This window comes from Cervus canadensis, chromosome 22 (genome assembly GCF_019320065.1).
Source record: "Cervus canadensis isolate Bull #8, Minnesota chromosome 22, ASM1932006v1, whole genome shotgun sequence".
Lineage (NCBI taxonomy): Eukaryota > Metazoa > Chordata > Mammalia > Artiodactyla > Cervidae > Cervus > Cervus canadensis.
The window spans coordinates 12,634,260-12,660,101 of NC_057407.1; the positions used below are offsets into that span (position 1 = coordinate 12,634,260).

The window sequence follows — 25,842 nt, forward strand, 5'->3', positions numbered from 1 at the left end:
AGAAGCAGACCTTAGAACTGTGCGGAAAGACGGAACCTAACAGGACTTCCCTGGTGATGCAGTGGTTAAAAATCTGGCTTCCAATGCAGGGAATGTTGGTTCAATCCTTGGTCAGGGAACTAAGATCCCACATGCCATGGGGTGCAGCCAAAAAGTAAGTAAATAAATAAACAAAACTCTCCTTTAAAATTTTTTTTAATAAAAAACAAATATGAAAAGAAGTTCAGTGGAGAATGAAGACTGAGAAAAGGGCACCGGACTTGCCAATACAAAGATCACTGGCCACGTGAGGGAGCTGTGGCAGAAGCAGAGGCTGTGACGCGGGTGGCAGAGACGAGAATGTGAAGATACAAAGTGAATGCAGTGAATGGGAAGCAACTGTACATTTAGGTATAAAATGAACAAGCAGCAAGTAGACAAGATTTAATGGCCCCTTAAAGGGCAGCAATATCCAGCAGTTCTCACAATCCTTTGTTCACTGAAGTAATTAGGAAAACATTGACCAAGAAATCCAAAAGTCAAAGGTTAGGGCCCACACGTCTTGTTATTCAAGGTGCTAGAATTAAAGGAAAATGACAGATACATTTTAGTCTCTGCAAGCTCAATTCCATAACCAACTAATAGAGTTCAGTTATAAACATAACAAATTAACATATACTGATTGGAACATATTCCACCCTCTTTCCAGCTGAAAAGCTTTGAGTGCTAGGAGACCAATAACAAAAACACAAAGAGATTGTTAAGCTACAAAAAAAAAAAAAATTACAAAGTATTTCACATACCTATTTGAAATCCTAAACCATGTTTTTATAAAGAAAACATTGGCAAGGCTAATCACAATAATCTAGAAACTTCCTATAGGAATCGTAATGCTATAAAATTTGATTATAATGTTGGCAAAACTGCTTCAATGGAAAATATTTTTTCATCTGTTTCCAGTGTGGAGACTTACATAGAGATAGTCCCAGCCAACCACAAAACTTGCTAAATAACAATTTGCGCATTAGTTTGTACTCAAAATAATAAAAGTACTCATTCTTCAATCCTTCATCTAAAGAATAAGCTCTTCTACACAGGGAACCAAAGTAAAAGATAAAGTTAGAATAGGTAGAATATGTCATCATGAACACAACTCTTGGTGTTAAATATGGATGAGTTCAAAGCTGAACAGAGGCAGTGTTCTGCTAAAATCCACTGTTTTAGAATTTCATAATACCAAACATAATGCAAGAACTATGCCATCAGATAAATTCTGGAAAACGGGTTCCTTATAGATTCTTAAATCCTTTCAAAGTGTAACAGTATTATAGAGTCATTAATTCAAGATGCAAACCTCACTTGTTACAAAGCATGACTTGATACCATCTTACCTTATAGAAAAAAAGAGCAGTTTTCTCCATCAAGGACATTAATGATTTTCAACAAAAGGATGGAAAATAAAACACTGTATTTATGATCATTTCCTTGTACCTTGATCAGAAACATTCCTACAATCTACTATAACAAAAAAAGGACCTTTTGTTTTAGAATATAGTCATGACTTCTAAAAATCTTGTGAAGAATTTTTAATTACATATATACCTTGAAACAGCAAAAAAATAAAAAATCAAGAATTTACCCCCAAAAAGTAACCCCTAAGAATTAAGGGTGATTTAAAATTGCATCAGGACTTACCTGGCAGTCCAGTGGTTAGGACTCACACTTCCACTGCAGAGGGCACGGGTTCAGTCCCTGCCCAGGAATTAAGACCCTGCAAGCCCCTGCAGCAGGCCTCCCCCACCACCACCAACCCCGAAAAAGGCAAAGCAAATCCTGTCACAAGCATATGTAAAGCTTTTCACTAACTTTCTAAATACACTCCAAACTCCTCACCAGGATCCACAAGACCCTGGAAGATCCTGGTCCCTACATACCATTCCATCTTCCTTCCAATCATACTCCCACTGTTGGTTCCTAACCCACTTACCACAGAGTCTTTCCTAAGGACTATCCCTCTGCCCCAGCTGGTTCTCACCCTTCACACTGTAAATCTAAAAGTCAGCAGCCCAGAAAGATTTTTTTCTCATCACCCTATTGAGTATGTCCTCATCTTATTCTCTAACATATCACTCAGCCTACCAGCAAGTCCCCATCACAAATACTAGCTCCTATTTATTTCCTTACTAGTTTATTTTCCTCCTACTTTCCCCAAATATAAGCATCCCTTTGTTTATTTTGTATCTGCAGTGACAAAAAATATCTGTAGAATGAGTAGCAGAAAGAAGAAATAAGGATGGAGGAAGGAGAGAGAAGGGAAGAAAACATTTCCCATCTATATCCAAGTTTCCATCAGAGTTTTATAATAACAGATTTTTCCATGTTCTAAGTGAAAGTAGAAGAGGTTCGCTGTTGGCTGAACTAAGAGTAATATTTTACACACAACTTAACCAATTTGTAAAGAACATCTCTAACAGCAGTCTGTTTATTTCATATTCAGTGCATTTCTATTGAAAGATCAAATTATTGCTTCTCTACAACTAGTCTCAAGAGTTAACTAGTGCACATTTCAATTTGCCAATGTAAATGAGGAAAAAATTTTGCTTAAAACACAATGCCAAAAGGAGAAAAACATAATTATAAAATGCAGGCATTTTATGCCTAAATGCATTAGAAAATGCCTCTAGAAGAGCAAGATGTTAATAAGGGGTGATCGGTAAATGGGATATATTATGTTATTATCCCTTTGTGTATGTTTAAAATTTACCATAATAAAAAGTAAAATAAATAAATGCTTCTAAGAAGTCAAAACCAAGTAAGTACCTCTGGGTCACAGATACTTGCCTGGCTCAAGTACGCTCTGTTGCCCACTGGAAACTTAATTTAAATGAATTGATAACAGTCTCTAAAGGTGTTTTCATAAGACATCAGCTCCTCGGAAGCGTCTGTGGGCCCTCCCACCAGCTCGGTGTCACAGGCTTCCAGCCCAGTACCTTTCCACGAGAGTTCAACAACCACAGCTTGAAAAGAGAAACGTTATGGAAGTGATAAAACCGTTTAAAAGGGGGAAGTAGTGGAAGCATGCAGAAGGGGAAAATAAATGATTTTTGCTTTAATTTAAATATTTCTCTCCTAGAATCTGGATGAGGCAGTATTTCTTTCTAAAGAGTGCTTCAGATTCTGAAGGGGGCTCATACGGAAGACTAAATGCAAATCCATCAGAGGCCAGCATCCACAGCCAGAGCAGCCCTCCTCTCCAGGATTCCTTCTCCACGACAGCAGGTAAAATGTTGCTCCTGGTGGTGGTGGAGATGCTTATGTGAAGGCCTCATTTATCAGGTGGCACAAAGAACAGAAAAATGTAAGCTGCTCTGGTGGTAGCTAACTTTTTTGCTGTAGAAATATGATGGTCTATGGGAAAACAAAAATAACAGAAATTCATTTCTAGTTTGTTTGGATTGAAGAAAATAATTGTATTAAGAAAGTAAGGGGCTGGAGCTAGTTCCATTTTAAGACTGATTATATCCTTACAAGTGAATCCATGAACATAAGACAGATCCAAACCGGCACATGAAAGACTCATTTAGTTTTTAAGTAGCACAGGATCATCTTTTAAGAAAAATAATTAGCATTATAGAAATCCAAAATAACCTGATGAATGAAATAAGCTAGCATTTGAACATAAATTATTTAATTCCTCAAAAACATGATAAACTATTTCCTGAAGATAACTTTTAACATTAAAAGCCCTGAGAATTTCAGGTTTTAACAAAAAAAAAAAAAAAAGGGATGTGAATTTCATAAATAAATAAATTACAGAATTCCAAATCTGTAAATGTAATCACTGCACCGGATTTCATTTTGTCTTTCGCTTTGAGGGGGTAACTGGAAGTAGTAGTTTGTGATCTATCAGTGACAGACCTCACATCCAAGGGACAGATGTTCAACCTAATCCCTCGGCCAACTTTACCTGGGGCCTAGAGAAGCAGAGGACTGGGCAAGGCGAGCAGAAGTCCCACTAATTCCTACCATTTCCACTGTGATCTCCCTTCACATCTTGAGAGATTTAAATGCTGCCATTCGTAATCAAAAATAAGCTTATGAGTAACAGATTCAAGTCATAAATATTAACGAGCATCGAACATGAATATAGTTTGAAATAAAGTATATTTAGACCTTGGTACCCTTGTTCATAAGGCAGAAGAGCAACAAGATGCTGGCAATGTGTCCTGGGGCGGGTGAGGGAGGTGAGAATGATCTGAGCAGCAAAGGGAGGAGCACTCGGGTCAGAGGTACCATAAACACAAGCCTGTCACCTCTTGGAATCTTAAGTGACAACAGTGCTCTGAGGAAGGACTATAATCAGAATAAGAGAGGCCACTGTGATCTTCTAGGTGACAGAGATCTAATCTGGGACACAACTGGGCCTAAACACAGATTTACTGAACTCACGGAAATGAGCACTTAATCACACTAAGAGATCACGGCCACAGTGAAGACATGTTTCCTGTCGTGTTCCATTTCGAGAGGCTGAGTTCAGTTTTGTGGTTCAACACATGGATGTGACTAGGCTAAGCTGGAATTTAAGTCTTAGCTTTCTAATCTTTCACTCATGATCTCAGATCTTACCCCATGTTATTAATTTAGTCTGTCCTACATCTAAGTGTATCTCCACACATGCGTTAAATAAACACCCCCTGTGCTGGATAGTTAGTTGGTACTTAACACATGAGTGGGTGAGTGTGTCAGCCCCACACTTATCCTTGCAGACTCTCCCTGAATCACAGGCGTGAATTTACATGGCCACCCCCCTTGACAGTTGCGCTCTCACGCCGCTCGGACACAAGCCCTGGCAGGCGGACAGGTTTCTGCTCAGCTGTTAGCGAACTCCAGCAGCATAACTAGGAAAAGGTGGTGCGCGGATTCTGTGTAATAGCACCTTCCCCTTTGCTCCTCCGGCCATTCCTTTTGTATCCAATTCTCAGAATTATACCCCCCCCCCTTTTTAAATGAAGTACAGCTGATTTGTGCACAATGTTGTGCCAATCTGTGCAGTGTAACAAAATGACTGTTAGACACATAGAATCATAGCCCCCTTTTGACTGAAGATTTAGGAGAGGTTTCTTGATGAGACATTGTCTGACAGCCTACCACATTCAGAATTTACATAATTCACAAACCAGGGCAGGAAGCTATGGTATGAAACATTCATCCATCCATCCAGTCAACAACTTCTTACTGAGCACCTACTACAGATAAGACCCAGTTTGAGGTGCTGGAGATACAACACAGACAAAAATCCCTGTCCTCAAAGAGCTAGCATTCAAGTGAGGAAGGAGATAATACACAGGCTGGAGAAGTAAAATACACAGTGTTAGATAATGAACGCGAAGGAGAAAAATAATAAGCAGAGGCAGGGATATGAAACGGTGGAGGAGGGGTGAAATTTTCTTTTTTTCATTGAGGTATACTTGATTTACAATGTCAGGTAATTCATTTTAGATGTACAACACAGTGATTCACAATCTTTAAAGGTATAGTTAAAATAATATATAGTTAGTATATATTATTGTTAGTTTATAGTTAGTATAATATTGGCTATATTCCCTGTGCTGGGCAATATACCCTTATAGCTTATTTTATGCATAATAGTTTGTACCTCTTAATTTGTACCTACCACTATAGAGGTAGGTTCACTACCTCTTATTTTTTACCTACCTCTATCTTGCCCTACTCCATACTGGTAATCACTAGTTTTCTATATCTGCGAGTCTATTTCTGTTTTGTTATATTCACTAGTTTGTTTTATTTTTTAGATTCTGCGTATAAGCAGTATCATACAGTATTTGCCTTTCTCTGATGGACTTATTTCATTGGGCGTAACAGGAGGGCTGAAATCAATCACACAGGTCACTGAGCTTATTTTGGGGGAAAGATTCCAAGAAAGTGAGAGACCTAGTTATGCACAAATCTGTACGCAGGGATTCCAGGCAGGAACACATGCAACACACGCAAAGGCCCTCAGGAAGGAGTCCCCTGGGGCTTGTTGGACAACAGATAATGGGGAGGAATTCTTAAAAAGTGGGAAGGCTAGGCCATGGGAGCCTTGTGGGATAGGATGAAGACTTGAGTGAAAGCAGGAAATTCTGAGCAGACTGACATCATCTGATTTACCTGTTAACAGAATCTCACTATATCATGGGCAGCCTGGAGCAGGCAAGGGCAGAAGGAGGGGAATCAGTTAGGAGGCCACTGTAATAATCCAAATGAGACTAGATGACAGGTAAGACCAAAGAAATGACAGTAAGGATATTGAGCAAATTCTGAATGTATCTTTAACTCCTATCTGATGCTTAAAAAGTCAACAACAACACCAAAAAGGAATACCAAAAAAAAAAAAAAAGTCAGGGGCTGGTCCCTGAATCTTGCTGAAATCCACATCAATAGAAACTCCTACCAACTGAGAATATAATTGGCTGAAGAAAATACAATAATTGCAAATTAACATTCAGCAATAGTCAATAAAAGGAAAAACTAATGTATAAGATGCCAGGCTTATAAAAATTTTAATGTATCAAAACAGCAAGTGACTCACATATAAGAATTCAGCATAATAACCTCCCTCAGCAATTAAAGAGCAAATCAGGGGCACTCAACAGGTAACAAAGTAAAAAGTTTGGGGCCCACTGAGGACATACTTTCATTCCTGCCAAGCTGCCTGCTTATGGACACAAGTTAACAGTTCCCCCTCCCTTCCCATATCCTGACTGCTGCTCACTGCAGTTCCAGGCAGGTCCCAATGAGCCTGCCTACAGCTTAAGATTCGACAGATCACTGGAGCTAGTTCTTTGCTTCTTCTGCTGTTCTCAAAGAAGGAAAGTTGGTGGGACCCTCACCAAAGTTAAACAGCTTTAGGAGGAAGTAGCACTAAAAGATTAAGGCTTAGAAAGGGATTTGAAAAGGAAAGTCCAAAGTTCTTTTCTTATTTTACACTGGGCCTTTTCTCCATTAAAAACAGAAATATTTTAACTCTGAGAAAGTCTTACACTAACAATAACGATATATGAGTAAGCATTCAAAGATCACTCTCTCTCTGACCTTTACTCCTACAAACATTATTCCACAAAAACTATTGAAAATAACACCCTACAAAAATGTCAGCCCCTTCACCCACCCCTGTCAAACTATCTTCCACAGGAGGCATTCTGTACCTTTCCAACAGCATTTAAACACTAGCTATTTTGTGTGGCATCATCTCATGGTACTATAAGCTCCTCAAGGGCAGGGAATTCCCTCATCTTTGCATTCCCTAAACTCCTGGCATCACTGCTTTATACAGTCTGCTGAATAACTTTATATGTCAACAGATCATGATACCTCCAATTCACTAGAAAGGAAAACACCAGAACTTTCTACTGCAACAGTAATGTTCCTGCCTCCAGGGAGGGGTAATGTCATTCTCATTAAGGGAAGGAAATTCAGCGCCCACCATCTGCCTCAAGGCCAGCACCTCTGACAGTCCTGGTGTGCACAAGGGCCAACCCCGAGTGCCTTTTTCACCTGAGAGGGCGTAAAAGCAGAACTCCTGTGTGAATTTATTAGGCACTATCCACAGGCAATTTGCTTGCTCTACAATCCTCTTCAAATCCTCTGACGTTAAAATAAGCCTTCGAACCATTTTCTTACACCTGTTCTTTAAACATTAAGCGGTGCAACTTGCCAGGCTTCCCTGTTGTTCACAATGCTATTCACAATACAAAGAACTTGACTAATCCTAATTGCCAATTTCTACACTTCTCAGATCACTTTCTGAAGGGGCCTTATCAATGCACAAAAACTTGCTTTCTGCCACACTCTGTGATACTGTTTCTTTGCCACAATCCCAAGTCTACAAGTTGCATCCTTTTGTCTGCCTTCATGAGTCAAAACTACTCACTAGAACACAAAATTCTTTCTGTGGCAGAAAGAATGCCACAGCAAAGCAAACACACTTGACTCTGGAAAGCCCAGTAATGAACTTAGCAGCTACAAGTCCCTGCAGGGAAGGGCAGCAGCGCCTGCGGACCAGCAGCACCCATCCACCCACCGCAGGCTGGGTGTGCACGCCCTCTGTGCAAGCAGTGACAGTCCCGGGTTAGGATATATTACAGTCAATTGTTACCCATCTCTTTTTTTGTTGTTTTATTTACTTTTTAACTCAAGGATAATTGTTTTACAGAATTTTGTTGTTTTCTGACGAATATCAACATGAATCAGCCATAGGTATACATATGTCCCCTCCTTCTTGAACCTCCCTCCCATCACCCTATTACGTTGAGGACAATGCTTTTAGAGGCAACAGCAGTACGCAGAGGAGATACTCGTGTAGTATGAATGTATGCTCCAAGGGAATGTTCTGAAGTTCTTCAGCAAAGGGATGAAAACTAAAAACTCAGATTATTGAAATATAATAACCACTCTAAGATTCAGCTACATAATGCCTCAAGATTCCAAATTCAGTTTCTTCAGAATTTACTATACTGGAACCAGAGCATTCTGTTTAAAATTTCTTATCAAGTAGCTCAGATAAAAAGCAAATTCAAGAAAAAATTTTAGCTGTCCACTGCCAATGAACAAAAGAATACAAAAAAATTTCCAGGAGCTTCCCTTGTGACCCAGCAGTTAAGAATCGGCCTTGCAATGCACGGGATATGGGTTTGGTCAGGCAACTAAGATCTCCCATGCGGGGCAGCTAAACCCAAGAGCTGCAACTAAGACCAACACACTTAAGAAAATTAGAAAAGGTGTTTTTTTAAAAATTTCCAGAAAGTAAAATAATTTGTTAGTCGATCCATGCTGCTGTGGTTTTCTCAAAACTAAATCACAAACATAATTTGATAACAAGCAGCACACACGCAGGTCTTGGGCTTTAAAGGCATGATTAAGACCTTACAGTCTGTGGACATCTTCAGACACATCGGTCTCCCAAGACTCGACTGGGAATTCTGTCCCCTCCACCCCTTCTATGCCACCAAAGGGGAAGGGGTGGCAAGGACTTCACCTCCAGCTCCCCTCACTCTACCGCACCCAGTGCTGGTCACCAGTATTTATACAAATACTCCAAGTCGGGGGGAAAAAAAACGCTTTCAGTATTAGAAAGCTGTCTTAATCCAAGCAAATTCAGTTATCATTAGCGCACAACACTGTTTATAGCATAAAACACGGGAAATAACTCAAAAGTATACAAATAGAGTACTGACTGAATAAATTACAGTGCATCTATATAAACACATTACTAGGCAATCACTGAAAGAACAAGGCAGACTGCTGTGTACTTTGATATATCCAAGATATTTTAAATGAAAAGAGCACTGTCAATTGATTTTTTTAAGTGGGTGGGGAAATATGTATCTTTATACAAATAGAATTTTTCTGGAGAAAACAAAGAAAAACTAGGAATAACAGTGACCTATAGAAGGGACCAAGGGGTCTTCCCTGGTGATCAAGTGGTTAGCACTTGGGGCTTCCACTTCATGGAGCACAGGTTTGATCCCCGGTTGGGAAACTAAGATCCCACACACCATGCAGCACAGCCAAAAAAAAAAGATTAAGTATTGATACTTATCATTTGATAAAAATAGAGCAATGCAATGCAAGAAAAAGGGATGCCTATTAAAAGCAATCTCATTTTTCTTCAGTTCAGTTCAGTTCAGTCGCTCAGTCGTGTCTGACTCTTTGCGACCCCATGAATCACAGCACGCCAGGCCTCCCTGTCCATCACCAACTCCCGGAGTTTACTCAAACTCATGCCCATCGAGTCGGTGATGCCATCCAGCCATCCCATCCTCTGTCGTCCCCTTCTCCTCCTGCCTCCAATCCCTCCCAGCATCAGGGTCTTTTCCAATGAGTCAGCTCTTCGCATGAGGTGGCCAAAGTACTGGAGTTTCAGCTTCAGCATCAGTCATTTCAATGTACACCTAGGACTGATCTCCTTTAGGATGGACTGGTTGGATCTCCTTGCAGTCCAAGGGACTCTCAAGAGTCTTCTCCAACACCACAGTTCAAAAGCATCAATTTTTCGGTGCAATTATTTGTGACAAAATTTGAGTTCAGTAAAATGTGTTGGTGGAAGAGTGGTATAGGAAAAAGTCCATTCTACCCACAGTAACTTTCAACTGTTTGCCACCATGCTGAAAAAATGTATATGTTCTCCTCAAACCAAGATGGAAAAATCCCCTACATGTTTGGCTCCGCAGTAATCAAAGTTTAAATGATTCAAATATACTAAAAATCTGCAACTAAAGTTCTATTACACTTTATATGTTAGTATCACATACTAATTATAATATGAGTAACTAGTTTTACAAAATATCTTTTTGCTTCTAAACTAACAAAGAACTTTAGGATTACCTGAGAGTCCAAATTTGCTAAACTGTCGCCAAAAATCAATTAAGTAAAAAACTAGAATACTAACTCATTTTTCGTTTGTGCATGGAAGCAGGACAAAATATATCAAAATATATCAAACAAAATATATTAAACAACAACAAAGAAACTTTGATTTAAAAATTTGTTTTAATTAAAAACTAGAGGGCTTCTTTTCCCCCATAGCTTCAAAATTTCCAAAACTTTTCCATTTCCAAACAGGACTGAGGAGAGGGTGGGAGGGATTATAGGCAAAGTCTAAGTCTGGTCAACCCTATTTCCCTTCTGTGGATGCCTCCCCTGTTCTCAGGGACCCCCGTTCCCATCCAGATACACCATCATCTGCACTCCCACCACAGTAAGAGCATCGATTCAATTAACAATGGTAGAAGGACAGTGGATTCACTGGATTTTATTCTGCAGATCAACCTAGCCTCATACACCTGCAAATAACAGGTTCTCACGAGGAACATGAGGGCAAAGGAAGTAGCAATGCCCCGTCCCATGCCCATAAAGAACCAGGCTAGTGACTGCCTCTCTGGAAATACTTTTCGTGAGAAGAAAAGCCAATGACTGGAGCTAATGCCCTTCGACTTAATTTTTACCAGTAGAAATGCATTTGTAAGGGCTGCCCTGGTGGCTACGTGGTTGACCACCCACCTGCCAATGCAGGAGGCGTAAGAGATGTGGGTTTGATCCCTGCGTCAGGGACGATCTCCTGGAGAAGGGCATGGGAACCCGCTCCAGTATCCTTGCAGGAGAATCCCATGGACAGAGGAGTCTGGCAGGCTACAATCCATAGGGCTGCAAAGAGTCAGACACCTGAGCATACACACAGGCACACCACAGAACCTGATCTCTGCAAAAAGAGAAGCCACCGGGATGAGAAGTCCACGTAAAACAACTGCAGAGGAGCCCCCTGCTCATCACAACTAAAGAAAAGTCCGAGCAGCAATGAAGACCCAGTACAGTCAAAACTAATAAACAAAATTATTTTTTAAGAAAAGGAATGCATTTATTGAAGATCTAAAGATGAGCAATTATCCTCAAAAAAGTGAAGTTATAAGTCAATGTGATTTAAAAAAAAATATGGAGTTGAAGAAAGGAATTTTGCTCACCTAGAACAATAAACAGGCACTCCAGGCAGCAAAATATAACAACATATTGGCTTCTCATAAAAAATTCAGAACAGGCAGAACTAAACCATAACACTGCCCCCAAATCTCTGAAGTTTAAAAAAAACTTTTCTTAGATCATTTACAAGCTGGTTGTTTATTCACACCTCCACTCAACATATATATATTTGCTATGCACCATTCTTAGTACAGGGATGCCATGCTTATTAAAGGAACTGGTTCCTATCTTTACAGAGTTTACAACAGTAAACAGAAGAACAGTGCATTAGTGCCCTGTTTGGTTTTCCCACAAGGAACAATAAGGAGAAACAGTCCTGGAGTAGGTTTTAATGTTCTTTACCTTGTGACTTTAAAGCAGTCAATGATAAATTAAGTTTTTTAATTTAAGTATTAATATGAACTGAAAGTAAGATAATTTCATTAAGTGATAAGTGCCATGAAGAAAAGCAAACAGTAAAGAGACAGGAAAGCCAGGGGAGTGGAGGTAAGGATGTTGAGGGAAGGTTTCATGACTGAGCTAACCCCTCTGATGAAAAGGAACTAAATGTAACAAATTTGCTGTACTTGGAGGGACAGAAAAGATGCGTATGGATTGTGGGCAAGCAGGCAGAAAAGTGGCAGAGGTGGGCAGGGAACAAATTGCAAAGGTTATTACAGACCACAAAAGGAGTTTGGATTTTATTGTAATTGCTATGGAAAGCCAATGGCAAGCTCTAAACCAAGGAGTCACTAGATCAGATCTAATTAAATGTCAGAGCCTTTGTTTAGAATATAATGCATTTTGGAGTAGAAACAAAGCTACAAATGGTGGTGCTGCAGTTTTGCCTCTGTGCCTTTCCTCAGCTATAATTTATCTACTGTCTACACTGTTATGTTGTATCCAAGGTACCAATGAGGGATAACAAGGTCTCTCCCAGTCAGCTCTCAATCTTGTACAGACACTGAACAAGTAATTACATTTATAACATTCACAAGACGAGAATATGCAGAAGGCTGATTGCCCAGGGCAAAGGGTAGTTAACCTGGCTTGGAGGCGTCCAGGAAGGAAAACTCCACAGGAAACCTGAGTCTTACAGGACAAACAAGAAATCTCCTTAGCGAAGTCCCCTAAACACAACACCCAAACCACTGCTGGAACATGAGAAAATTTAGGGGCTGCCGAAGACTTTATTTTAAAGAATTTACGTAGCATCATTAAGGTGGAATGGGGGAAGAAAAGAGTTAACATATAAAATATGCAACTGCAACTTCACAGGTATTGCTTAAACAGGATTTGTCAGGAACTTCAAAGGTACAAACTTCTAGTTGTAATCATGGAGATGTGATGTATAGCACAATGACTATAGTTAATAATATCGTATTGTACATTTGAAAGTATCCAAAAGTCATCAGAGTGTATCTAAAAGTCATAAGAAAAAAATTTTGTAACTAGATATGGTAACAGATGTTAACTAGACATACTGTGATCATTTTACAATATATACAACTATCAAATCATCAGTTGTATACTTGAAATTAATATAATACTGTATATATCAATTATACCTCAATTTAAAAAATTATTTAAAAAACCCTTCACTAGCATTTGGTTTTCCCACAACATTGAAAACACAGTAGTCTAAATGTCACTTCAACAAGTGGGTCTGTGTTCTGTGTGTGTGTGTGTGTGTGTGTGTGTGTGCATGTGTATGCATGTGTGTTACCCACTGTGTACTGGGATTAAAATCTTTTTTTGCAGCTTTTGAAGCCATTTTTATACTTAAACCAAGACAAGCTTTTATCGAAATTTTCACACACAGAGATTCTGAAAAAATTCCAAATTCTCTCCACTTAGACTTAAAAGTTATTAAAATTTCCCTGATTTGCTGTATTTTTCCATATATATGTACATATATATATTTCCATATATGTGTGCATGTATTACACACATACATACTTTATGAGCCATTTAAAAGTGTTCAAACATCATGATACCTCACCTTTAACTCTTCAGTTTGATTCTCCCAAGAAAAAGGACATTCTCATATATAGTCACAATGTCATTATCATACCTAAAAAAAAAAAAATCCTTAATATCACCTATTACGAAGTACATAGTTTTTTAAAATTTCAAGTACAAAAGGTTTAGTTGAGAACCCTGGGAGATCCCTGGTGGCCTAGTAATTATGGTTTTGGGTTTTCACTGCCAGGATCCAGGGTCAATTCCTGGTCGGGAAACTGAGATCCCATAAGCTCCGTGGTACAGCCAAAAAGAAAAGAGACAGACAGGGAAACTTACTGAAGGAATATTATTAATTTATTATTACTTGTATTTCATTATTTTTATTTTTAAAATGCAATAATGCTTTATAAAATTTCAGTTAAAAAGTCCAAATTTAAAGTAAAATTTTAAAATATTAAAAGAATAACTATAGTAGTCAAATAGGGCCAGAAGTATGAGATTGGTATATGCCAGACTGACATCTGGGGAGCCGTACGTTAGTGGAGGACACACTGGACTGTGGAGGAGACATGTGGGGAGGACCAGGGTCTGGCCAAGGCTGGAGGGAGGGCACATGTGAGAGGGGGCTGAGCTGGGCAGGTGAGCAGACAAGCTCAAGGATTCTGAACACATTCCTGAGGAGCCTGGACTTTACCCTGCTGGCAGCGGGATAAGTTTATATGATAAAATCAAGTTTGTTTAGAAAGAGCTATCTGTCCGCAGTGTATCAGATGGATCAGAGAAGGGTGGGGTGGAGGGGATGGACAACCATTTGGAGGCAACAGAACACATTTTTAACTGCCACTGTTTAACATTTTAGTTATATTATATAGGTTGAACAAACCTGCTATACTGGCTAATGAACAAAACAAAAACAGTAAAACTAAACTAAGTTTACTTGAATGTTCACGTTGTAGAAGAGCAGCTTCAGAGAAAGATAAGAGTCATTAAAGACTTCTGTTGAAATGGAAAGGAACCCTTGAGCACTTTTGAAGTTTTCAGCATTTAAAGGAGCTGGCTCTTTTTACCACCTAGTTTCACTTTCCAAAGTGGCATTGCTTTTCCTCGGCAAGTTTCATCACAGCATTAATTTTATACTGACCAGTCACAAGATAAAACCAATGAGAAAGAGGCAGGGTGTAGAAAAGATCAAGCGGTTTTTGGACAAGCAGAGTACCCTCAGGCAGTACAGAGCAACTAACTGCAGGGAGTTCCACCTAGAGAGGCTGAGGACCAGACACCAGCTCTGCCTGGGAGAAGGAAGAGGGCAGCACGGGGTAAGTGGCAGGACAGGATGCTGGCCCTTCATTCCCCTTTCACCAGAACTCCAGTCTTTCTTATTTTACATATTAAGCCTCCTGGAAAGATTTCACTTAACAAAGGGCCCCATAGCTTCTAAAAATGTTTGAAAACCAAGAAGTCAGAACAGCATGTTCATAAGTCAAGGGTTGGTAATTTTCAAGAATAAGGCTCAGTTCCACAGGAAAGTTGTTGGGAGAAAAAAGCTGTCAGGAGAAAAATGGGATACCATCACCAAGAAAGAAGGTAAAAAAAAAGACCTAGGCAGACAAGTCGGCTAGAGGAGTAGCTTTAAGGCAGACTAAGGAATTGTTGGGACCTGTAGATTAAAGGGCCAGCGGAACTCCAAACTGGACAGGGCCAGAGAGAGAGGATATATGGACCTGAAGCTCAGTAGAAAGGTTTAGGGGGGCACACAGGCTAGATGAAGTCTAAAGGTGGGGGGATCCACCAAGGGAGGTGCAAACAGAGGAACAACAGAGGATCTGCAAAGGTCACAGAAGGCAAAAAGAAAAGGTTCTGCCTCAAGTTAATACTGTGTGGAACCAGCCGCAAACAGGGCCCCTTCAGGAGACCCTGAATTCCAGGCAGCGTGTCCACAGCAAAGGGGGCACAGGCTGGACTGGCGGGGGTGGTGCTCGCCAGAGCAGAAGCTGCAGAAGGGCAAAGGAACCAGTGTAGAGGGTACTGGCCAGGAAGCAAACAAAAGATTGGACAATGGGTCCAGGCCCAAAGGGGCTGAACTCTTTGAGAGGAAAAGGAGGTCACAGTAAGGTCAAAGATGAGACAGGGAGAGTAGGGAAGCCTCTCAAAGAGCTTGTGGAAAAAGAAAACCACCACAGAACCTGAGATTTCAGTAGTATAGCTGCTTTCCAAAGAGCTCCTCTCAAAGTTAATAGGAAGCCAAAATCAGGGTAAAGGTCAAGGGGTGGGCGGGGAGGAGACTGTTTTCAGAACCCGGTTGTGCCTTAAAGCCCTGGAGCCCTCAAGCATTCACTGCAAGAAGGGAGAGCCACCCTAGAAGGCAAGGCCGGCAGAGCCCCCCAGCACTCTGCGTCCCCGTCACAGCTACCACTGGCAAGAGAGTCATTTCAAGTTTCTCTCAGTTCACCCAGGAACCCTTAAGGAAAACCAGATGCAGGTAATGCCGAAGACCAGATTCTGCTTCCCAGTCTGCATGTGGTATTACTTGTATTAACAATAATAAAAACTTCTGTACATTTCAAATGCAAATAGGAACATGACTGAAGATTAAAATCAACTTCAAAATGGAAACAAAATGCAAGTGATGAACATCAACCCTACATTAAGAAATGCTCGGGCTTCCCTGGTGGCTCAGTGGTAAAGAATTCACCTGCCACTGCAGGAGACACGGGTTCGATCCCTGATCCGGGAAGATCCCAAATGCCGCAGAGCAATTAAGCCCACGTGCTGCAACTACTGAAGCCCAATACCCTAGAGCCCACACACCGCAACTAGAGAAAAGCCTGCACAGTAACAAAGGCCCAGCACAGCCAAAAATAAAGAAGCTCCTGGTGGGTCAGACAGTAAAGAATTTGCCTACAATGCACAAGACCTGGATTCAATCCCTGGGACAGCAAGAAGAACGAACCAGTCAAACCTAAAAGAAATCAACCCTGAATAATCATTGGAAGGACTGATGCTGAAGCTCCAATACTTTGGTCACCTGATGCCAAAAGCCAACTCATTGGAAAAGACCCTGATGCTGGGAAAGACTGAGGGCAGGAGAAGGGAGCAACAGAAGATGAGATGGTTGGATGGCATCATCAACTCAATGGACATGAGTCTGAGCAAACTCCAGGAAATAGTGAAGGACAAGGAAGCCTAGGGTCTGTAGTCCATGGGGTCACAAAGAGTCAGACACGGCTGAGCAACTGAACAACAACTACATTAAGAGGTCAAGGGGTTCCGCTATCATAAATGACCGTGTTGTTGCTGTTTTCGTTGCTAAATTGTGCCTGACTCTTTTGCAACCGCATGGACCGTAGCCCACCAGTTTCCTCTATGCATGGGATTTCCCAGGCAAGAATACTGGAATGGGGTTGCCATTTTCTTCTCCAGGGAATCTTCAAACCCAGGGATCAAACCCGTGTCTCCTGTACTGGCAGGCTTCACTGAGCTATCAGGAAAGTCCATAAATGATAACAACAAAATACCCCAAAGTTTTTCATATTTCTAGGTGTAGCTACTAGATGACCTACTGCTGCCCATTTTGCTCAATAATAAAAACAAAAAGTAATCAAAAGGAAACTACCTTCCTGGAAAGAACAGCTACCTATTATTTTTTTTTAAGAAAATTATGTCTAACAGTGTAACTCTAGAAAACAACTAACCACTCTGATTTTCTTAAGAACTGAGCAGTTATTTAAAGCACCAAAAAGAAAAAAAAAAAAAAATCAGACTTCATAACTTCACTGTCACAAAAATAGTCAAAAGCACTCCTTGTCAAGAAGGAAGTTGGGGAGGAGGGGTGATGAAAAGATGCTCTGAAGTGTCCCCCCCACCACCCTGGAACAAACAGTATTCAGGAAAGTCACCCCATGTTTACTAATATAGGAATCAAAAATAACAGTAAAGACGTATAGCACAAGGATCTATATTCAGTATCTTATAATAACCTATGATGGAAAAGAACCTGAAACTGAATATATACACACACATATAACTGAGTCACTGTGCTGTACACCAGAAACTAGCACAACAAATCAACTGCACGTCGATTAAAAATGGTAACAACACTAAAGAAAACAATAATTTTTTTAAAATGTATTTTAATTGGAGGCTAATTACTCTATAATATCCTGTGGTTTTTGCCATACATTCATATAAATCAGCCACAGGTGTACATGTGTGTTAAAAAACACTTACACATGTTGGTTGTTGTTCAGTTGCTCAGTTGTTTAGCTATTCTGAAAGGGCTAACTGCTCAACTCACACTCTCTGCCCAATTTGCTTTCTCTCTATAACTGGACATCTGTATTTCTCAAATCCAAAGGTACAGAAATACAATAAAGCTAAAACATAAAATACACAGCATTAATTATGTGGTATCATTATTATGTAAACTATTAAGCCTCTTTAAATACTCAATTAGTTTTCCACTAATACAGAAATGAGACTGAAATACAGTTAAAACCTCAACTAACCAGAACAGCAGGGGAATGAGTCACAGAATAATCATGCCTCTCAGATACTCAAAGGCTTATTTACAACTTTAGAAGGCATAAACTCTTTTGGTTAACTGTTCTGGACCAAATGCTTGACTCAGACCAACACTGTGAACATCAGTGATTACACAATAAGGTGGTATCCTAAGACCCACAAAGCTCTGTCCTCATCCAAATAAAATCCAAGACTGTAGCAACCTTTGCTTTACACTTTCCCTGTCTTCTATGCTGTCATATTCTGCTTCCATCCCTCTCTCCTTCCAATAACCATGTATGTCAGAACTATATCTAAGGGAAAGGTATCTGGTTCTCACAGTTCTGCTGGCATCTACCCAAGTTCTTCCAAAGGAGGTAACAAACCCTCATATACAGGGTTCCAGGACCTATTTTACCTGCTGTGGGAATGTATTTCCTCAAAAGGAAATTCTGATACACATGCTACAACACAGATGACCCTTGAGGACACTACGCTTCAGTGAAATAAACCACTCACAAGAGGACAAATACTGTAAATTCCACTAATATGAGACAGCCAGACGGTCAAATTCACAGAAGCAGAAGCAGAACGCTGGTCACCAGAGGCTGCAGGGAGGCGGGAATGGGGAGTTATTGTCAATAATACAGATTTTCAGTTTGGGAAGATGAAAAAGTTGCAGAAATGGACAGTGGTGATCACTGCACAACACTGTGAATGTTCTTAATGCCACTTAATTGTACCCGTTAAAATGGCAAATTTTATGTTGTGTGTATTTTATCACAACCTACAAAATTAAATATTTTTAAATTAATGTAAGCTTGCTTCCTTATTAATTACTGTGTTCTAGAGATGATATATTCAGTGCATCTGCGTTATCACTGATCACCCCAAGATTATTTTATAATGATATGAGTAAAAATAAGCCAAAGCGGCTTAAAATTATGATTCCAAAGTAACACATACTATGTTTAACACGGAAAATGCATGTTTTACAGGAACTGATCAACGAGAAAGAACACTAGCAAAAACTGAGAAAGAAAGCACTAGTCTGGGCACCAAATGAACATGAAATTAACATGGAAAATCAGTGATAATGCACAGGTGGCATTACCACAGAGCAAATATTACATAGCAGCCACCTCAAATAAAAACTATTCTGGAAAAATATTACAATAATTTGGAATTCAAATCGAAGTACTTGCTGGTTAACACTTTAAACTGAATTTTTCAGCAGGAAAAATTCTTGAGGTATTTTAATGATTGCTAAATTTCTCAGTCCTCTCATGTTGTCATTCCAGAAACAATCATCCTGTACTTGTAACTGCCGACAAACCATCCTCCATCTCTCATCTAAGACCCTCTCCAAATGTCATCTCAGCCCAGAACTAACTTTCCCAGACGAAGCAGGTAACTGTCAACTGCCCGATCCACCCCAAATCAGTCTAGTAATTAACCTTTCTCCAGATTAAGCAAAAAAGTCAGAAAGGAACCTGCATGCAGGTCATACACCATGTTAGAAATGCCACCATGTAGCAGTTATCCACAGTGCTTGGCTCTGAAGTTACTCAACCATCAAACCATGAAGTCAGCAGGGACCTAATACCTTTAGGATAATATATAGACAAGATTTTTTTTAATGATGTCCCTGAGCAATGATCTAAAGACAAAGAGAGGGACTTCCCTGGCAGTCCAGTGGCTAAGACTCCACTCCCAATGCAGAGGTCCTGGGTTCCATCTCTGGTCAGGGAACTAGATCCCACATGCCACAATTAAGAATATACATGCCCAAACTAAGACTCAGTGCAGCCAAATAAATAAAAATAAAGATATCTATGTATATAAAATATTTTAAAAATACAAAGAGTTGAATAAATTTATAAACATACTCTTAAGTAAAAGAGACTTGAAAATAATTAGAAATCTTTAGGTGCCTTTGAGCAACAGGCAAAGGTTTACAATCCAACGTATTAAAACCTTTACAGTAAAGTCATAATTTTTCTTTTAATAACCTGCCTTCTTATCCTCTCTCCCACCTCTCTAAAGCTTAAAAACGAACTTGTAACAACCTGACCACATCCTTTCTATTTTAAATATTTTCCAATGTTTAATTGTTTGCCAATTCCATTTGAAGAAGTATAGAGTCATACCAAAATCCCACTCCCTGAAGTATAATGGTTCAAAATCTCCCAGGTAATCAAAATCCCCAGACAGCTTCACCCAATGTAACAACTATGTACAAAAAGAAATATTTTTTCCAATTACAAAACATTCCAGTTAGAAAACAAAGTCTATTTACAGAAATAAAAGTACTCTCCCATAAGAAAGCCATACCATTTACTGATTACATGTTCTTTCATTCTCACTTAAATTATTCTGAAGCACTGGGTAACAGTCAAATAATTCCAGAAAGAAAAGTTTTAAGAATTTACAAGAGAGAAAAGCTTTAATAAAAAGTATTTAGCATTCACAGTGTCTGCCTTATGTCTTCTGCTTTCTGGATGTATTCCTTTATTTAATGTGAACATGACATGAAGTCATAATAAAAAGGCCGATGAAGTTTGGACAATTCAGCTTTTCTATAGACTTCACGAAGAGTCAAAAGGCAGCAGCTTCTACATCATCATTCTATAGTAAAGGCCAGCCTAGTTACCACTGTGAAAGCAAAAGTACCCTAGAGAAGCAGCAAGATTATAGGGAAGAAAAGCACTTTTAAAGAGAAAAATCAGAGCTTACAGAAAAATAAATAGCAAAGACGGAATTCACTTTAATATGTTTTCTCATTTTGCATCTCTCTAGTTACATCGCTCAAAAATTTAACAAATTTTAAGTTAAATATCTGATAGTGCAAAAGCTAAGAAATCTAAAGAGCCACCAAAAAAAGGAAGGGAGGAAGAAAGAAAGGAGAAAAAAGGGTGGATCAATAATAACTAAGTGATGAATTACTTTCTTTGTTAATGATGCTATGAATCTTAGGGTAGCAAATTCAGCTTAGTTTTTGGCCAACTGTCTGACTTAGTCACAGAAAAACAGAATTATTCAGCAGAATCATTTCACAAAATAAAATCTTTGAACTTTGTGGACTATGCCCTATGCATCCCTACCACAGGACTTAGTTCTCAACTTTCTATGGCCTTGCAGTAAAAAACACAGGCCTTTGTGAGAACTAACAAGAATTCAGTTACAACCTCTAAACTCCTCTCCTTTAGCAACAGAAATAAGAAAGGGTACAAGAATATACTAAAAGGCATTTGGGAAGGATAAGTAAATTGCTCAAGTTCTTGCTTTAGTGGGAAACATAAAAAGCCCAACTTCCTAGGTGTAACACAAAAAGCAAAAACCAAACAAAAATTAAAAACCACCTGACATAATTTTTAGTTCTCTTTTATTTTTGCTTTCACTGCTAGAGTTTTAATGATCTGACAAACCAGGGGAATATCTTGCATATATAAATCAAGTTAATTGCTGTCATTTAAAAGGTTGTTAAAGCTTTATGCCCACATTCATTAATTCAATGAACTTAAAAAAAATCAATTTTCATTTAATTTTCTCAGCAAATTCTAGGCTTTAAGGAACTGATTCATCTACTGACACTTAAACCTGACTTGTAGGAAAAGTTCATGATTCATCCTTTAAACCTACTGTCTGCAAATATACCTGCATTCCAAAAAATGGGAAGTAGCAGATTGATACAGGGCCCATGTCCACAAGGACTCCCAGAACCACAGATCCAAATATGCACAGTATTGCCTCAATGAAGTGACCTTCTGACTAAGAGGTCTCCCAGGTCAGAAATTTTAGTCATTTTAAATAGCATAAAAACGCAAAAATTGTTATAAAAAGCATGAGGATCATAGAGAAAATGACCATGACCATAACTCCAGTTAACAGATGTGTTGTTCCTCAGTTTACTAATACTACCCCCATTCACCCAGAAAAGGGTTGTGTTGTAAATAAAGCAAAACTCACCAGTGGTGACAGAAGTCAGTACAGTATCACCCTGGGGGAGGGAAGGTGTTAACTGAAAAGGAGGAATGTAGAAAGAGCCCTTTGGGAAGCTGAAAATGCTCTATATCTTGATCTGAGTGTAGCTACAGTGCATATACATGTGAAAAAGTCACTGAACTCTATGTACATAAATTAAGATCTTATTGTAAATTAGGCCTCAATAAATAAATAAATATATATACATAATTTCAAAACATATTAAAATGCATTTGTAACTATCTTTCCAGACAATGCTACATAAAATCATCCAAGATACAACTCTCAAGGTATTTTTTTCTAAATGTATTTTAATAAAGATGCAGGTTGTGAGTACTTCCTTGTAGAACCTTTCAAAGTACACACCTAAATTTTTTAATCTTTCACTTTAGAAAGTCACCAAATTTCAGAACTGAAAGGACACACAATGATCATCTATTCATCCACTAATTTTGCAAAGAAAGAAAAACAAATCTGTAAAGAAACTTACCCAAGATAAGGCAGTAGTCAATGACAACAGTAGTAACAGAACTGTTTCCTGATCTGGGGCCACTCCCGTTTCCACCAAGCCGTTACTTTTCTGACATTGTAAACAAATCTCAACTCCGAATCTACCTGTGGCCTAGAAAGCTTCTACATACCTTAAAATACCAGGCCGACAGGCCCCAAAGTGTACTCAAAGAGTACACTCATCTTCCTTCCTCATCTCAAGACGGTCGACAAACGAACAAGTACGTTTTCAGGCATTTTACTTGCGATGCAATCAAGTGTGACATCTTAAAAATGTGGTTCCAGAGAAGAAGGCATTGCAGGGATTGATAAAATCCATCTTATGACCTTTCCAATCTTTTTGATGGTTTCTTGGTTCTCAGGACTAAGTAGGCTCACGAAACCTCGCTCGGGGCAGCCCACCCGCACGGCTTTGAGAGACCCGCTGGGAATATCCCTCACTAAATAAAAAGCCTGTCCTTGGCAAGGGTGTCCTGCCTCACTGCCGGTGTATAACAAGACGTGCAAGTGACCTGTCCTTTACGGCTCAGTTTTAGACCCCAGTGAGCAGCTGACATTTTGTGAAAAACTTAACATACATCCTTTCCGCGGGAATGTATCTCCGTTCTCACAAGGCGTTTCTGCTCCCCACAAAGCAGGCCTGCCTTCTCAGGACATTCGGCTCGCCTCTCCATAGTCTCCTTTTCAGGGTCCAAAAAGAGACTTTAAGAACAGAAATCGAAACGGTCACGGACCTCTGGAGCGGCAGGTCCGCCTGGGGTCGGGCAGCGGGTTCCCGGCGAGCCCACGGCCCGCTCGATCGGCGCTGGGGAGGCCCGGCGCACTCCGATACGCTGGTCCGAAGCAACCGGTTGCGGCGGCCGCTAGACGCTCAGCCATCTCGCCGCGGCCGCTTCGGCCCAGCGAAGTTCAGATCGCCGCGCGGGCGGCGCGCCCCCGGGTCCTGCTGCGGGTTCGCGCCCCGGGCCCGGAGCGAGCCCGGGGGGCGGGTCCGCGGGGGCTCGGCGGGAGGGAGCGCGGGACGCGCGGGGAGGGGCGCGCCAGGGGCCCAGCGCGCCGGGGAACTTGGGCTCCCGCGGTACCGCCGCCCGGCCACTTTCCTTTCACGCCCTGGGGCTGCCGCGCGCCGCGCGAGTCAGCCCAGGACTGCCGGCCGCCGCCGCCTCAGCGAGGCGCCCAGGCGCGCTCCTACCGCCCGGTCGGCCGGCGCGCGGGGCCGCGCCAGGCCGCGCGCGGGCGCCGCGCTCCCCCCCCGCCCCGCCCCCGCCCCCAACGTGCCGCCGCCGCCCGTTGGCGCCTCAGCCCGCGCGCCCGCCGCCCTCCGGCTCCCGGTGGATTTTCGTTGGCAAAGTTGCACGGCCGCCTCGAGGGGGCCGCCGCGCGGTCCACCGCCCCGGCGCTGCCGCCGCCCCTTCAGGCCGCCGCGCGGGAAGGCCCAGCCGGCGGCCCCGCTTTTTTACCTGCCGGGAGTTTTCGCGCGCGCGCTCGCTCAATCGCTCGCTTTTCCCTTCTCGCGCTCGTTTTCTTTCTTTCTTTTCTTCTTTTCGTCCCCCCGCGCGGAAGCTTTTTCCGCTCGCGCCGCCCGCGCTCGCCCGCTCGCGCTCTCCTTCCTGCTGGGCTCCGCGGAGCGGGGCGGCCGGCAGCTCTCCCCGCCCCCCTCCACCCGCGCTCCGGCGGAGGCGGCGGCGGCGGCGCTCCGCGCTCCGACTCATTCCAATATGGCACGGGCGCAAGGCGCATGCGCCCGCGCCCCCCCCCCCCATTCCGCGCTCCTCCCGGCAGCCCGCGCCCCTCGCGCGGCGCGCGTGGCGCCCCACTGCCGGGCCTCTCCGAGCAGGCTCGCTCGTCATCCGGCCCAGCTGGGTCAGTACTGGAGACCAGGCGGCCGCGGACGGGGGTCCTCGGGGACCCGCGCCGGCAGCCGCCCCGGCCCCTCGTGCCCCCAGCCCACAACTTAACAGCTGACACCTCGAGGCTACGGTGCAGAGCTAACGGCTGCGCCTCCGGCCCCCGACGGCGTTGCAGCCTGAAGCGGACTGTCCCCGACGGGAAGACGCGCCCCAGGGACCCAGCGCCCACCGTGTCCCTGCTCCGAACGACGAGAGAAGGGCCCCTGCGCCTCACCTCGGGGTGAGGACGGAGTCCAGGGAACTTGGTGGCGTCCTGGTGTCGTTTTTGGCGTCCGAGGTGAAGCGCGATGCTGTCGTCCGCACGTGACAGCCTCCGGCAAGATGGCATTAGCGGAGGAACGGACGGAGCGACAACTGGATGCTAGATCGGCGCGTGTTGCCGCGGGAGAGGGCTGCGTCCGTCCGCCAGGCCCACGTCGAGGACCTGGGGCGCGTCCCCTGAGATCTGGAAAGCACCCAAGTGCCCCCTGTCTGCGAAGTCAGACCCTGGGCCCCCGGCGCACCGGGTGTCTCCGGGCTTCCGCAGGAGGCACCCTGTAAATCCTAGTTTTCCTGTCGCTCGGGGCCCCAGCGAGGGGGCACAAGACGGCTGCCGAATTCCGGCGGGAGAGCAGGGGGAGCCGGGCTGGGACAGAAGGTCGAAGGTGGGTACAAGCCGGCCCCAAAACCCGAGCTGCCCACAGGCGATTGTGTTCCCCGACCTCGCCCCTTCCCCCAGCGAGGGCAGGTGCTAGTGAGACACCAGGATTCCCACCTGCTTTGTAGAGTTCCCTGCAGAAGGGAGTCCTTGCACCACGGAAACCCTGGAGTGCCCGGATTCCCGGGCCCGGGGAGAAGGTCTCTGACAGAAACTCTGATGATTCCTGTCTTTCAGGAAGGAAGAGGCGCCCCCACAGCAAGAAGGAGGTCTGGGGTGCCAAATGCGGCTCAAGTCACTTCCCAATGACCTCAGCCACTGCCCTGGGAAATATTACCCTACTTCACAGACAGTGTTGCTCAAAGTCACGCTACTGGCTAGATTAGAATCTAGATTTTTTTTTTTTCTTAATGCCACTGAAGAGACAATATGACAACCAGGAAGAAACATGCAAAAAGAACGAAGTAGTATCCATAATACTACTACAAAATGCAACTTTTCAAACATGAAACCTTCCGCCTATATGCAAGTCTTTACATAGTTGCAACCACACATCCTCTTTTGTGTTTGCTACCATCACTAACATTTTTGTTTTGTTCACATTTTTCATGTGTGCAATTATCGTCATTCATTCACTCTGTCCCCTAATATTGCCTATTTTGGTCCCTGATAATTGCTAATATATCTCTTAGTTCAGCACTCAGACAAACTCCTGGCAGTTGAATAACCAGGTGGAAGGTTAGGGAACAGCAGGATGATCTTAGCCCACAGTGCCACAGAGCTTCCCAAACAGCAGCCCCACTCATTCTGCACCTGCCAAAAACAAGTGTAAAGAGTTCAATA

General features: G+C 42.2%; 1 protein-coding gene across 6 annotated transcripts in view; it reads right to left on the reverse strand.

Moving 5' to 3' along the window:
* SFMBT1 (Scm like with four mbt domains 1) overlaps positions 1-25,263 on the reverse strand; it is a 109,107-nt gene extending 83,844 nt beyond the window's left edge. Inside the window, exons 1-2 of one of the 6 annotated variants that reach the window (XM_043442534.1) lie at positions 23,913-24,158; positions 13,496-13,567 (exon numbers count right to left, since the gene is read on the reverse strand). The gene's annotated coding sequence lies outside the window, so the exon portion shown is untranslated. Of the gene's footprint in view, positions 1-13,495; positions 13,568-23,030; positions 23,054-23,186; positions 23,404-23,912; positions 24,173-24,576; positions 24,718-25,116 lie in introns of those variants that run through there. The other 5 variants (XM_043442538.1, XM_043442535.1, XM_043442533.1 and 2 more) reach the window with 5 other exon arrangements.
* Positions 25,264-25,842: the final 579 nt, after the last annotated feature.